Source organism: Phaethon aethereus (assembly GCF_964289735.1).
Source record: "Phaethon aethereus genome assembly, chromosome: 19".
NCBI lineage: Eukaryota > Metazoa > Chordata > Aves > Phaethontiformes > Phaethontidae > Phaethon > Phaethon aethereus.
The window spans coordinates 8,620,702-8,622,041 of record NC_138595.1 but is presented as its reverse complement, the minus strand read 5'-3'; positions in this window follow the sequence as shown (position 1 = coordinate 8,622,041).

Genomic DNA, 1,340 nt, shown 5'->3' with positions numbered 1-1,340 from the left:
GTCGTACGGGTTTGTGCCTGCAGGAACCCGGGACAAAAACATCCCCGGGGTCACAGCTGCCGCGCAAGGGTCTGCGCGGCGGGTCGCGGGCACCGCTCGGGGCTGCACCTTACCCAGTTGCGCTTGTAAAACCCTCTTCCCACTAACTCTTTTTTAACTTTTATTTTGCGTTTAGGTGTTACAGTGGTGTATTTATTATCACGGCAGATTATCGCAAACAGAAAGCAAGCCCTGACCTCGCGTCAGGACAGCCCAGAGCCTGAACCGCAGCGGAAAGCACCGCGGCCCCGTGAGCGCAGCATCTCCCGCAGGCGGCCGCGCCGCCTGGGCAGGTCATTTAACAATTTAACAGCCCGAGCCGGGCGCTTCCCCGCGACAGCCCCGGGCAGAGGCGGGGAGGTGCGTGAGCAGCTCCCGCGCGTCATCACCCGGAGAAGCATCACAGGGAGCGTGGGGTGCGGCCCCGGCAGGCAGCCGGGCGCGCCGGCCAGCCGGCACCGCTCGCGCGCCCGCCGCCGCCGCGGGGCCGGGTGGCTTAGCAGCGCCAGCCCGAACCGACGAAATTCCCTGTTGTAAAGTAATTTAAAGAGCGGCAAACCCAGAGATGACGTGGGTGTGGGAGAGGCGTGAACGACGGCGGCCCGCGAGCCCACGAGGGTTTGGGCTATGATTTTTTCCAAACGCTGGGTGCCGCGGCCAAGAGGTTGTCTATGCTGGGTGCTGATAGCAGCCCAGGAGAAGACCCAGGCCCCGCGGGTGCTCCGTGCCGCTCCCCACGTTGCCCCGGCCACATCCACGGGGTCCGTCCCCGCTCGCCGGCTGCAACGTGGCTCCAAGAAATACTAAAATGGGAGATGCATATTATCTCCCAGTGGAAAGTATTTCAGCTAAATCCATGCTATAACCATTTTATTGACTCCAAGTACCAGAGAGAAGGTTAGAAGTGACTCTTTTACAAGTCATTTTGCTGTTAAATTTAGCTGTCCTATTTTCATTATCCCCATGGCTTTGGCAAGGGTGAGCAGCCTTCCCTAAAAGGCCTCGTTTCATACAGTAAGTTATTTGCTTCTCTCCTGACAGATATCTAAGCTTATAAGGTTTGTCTGCTCTGCTCAATAGCAGTATCAGCCTTCAATCTTCTGTGATTAGCATCAGCGTTTCGTATTTGCTTTTGGCTCCCCGTCTGACAGCTTTCCATGTTGCTGAGGAGCGGGGCATTGGGATGGCATCACGTCACTCGTAGCGTGGGATCATCCGACTTTGATTCCCAAGGTTCACGGTACGCCCAAAAGATTTGGATAAATCGCTCATCTGCTTTTTCCCCCCCGCTCTCCCCGTGG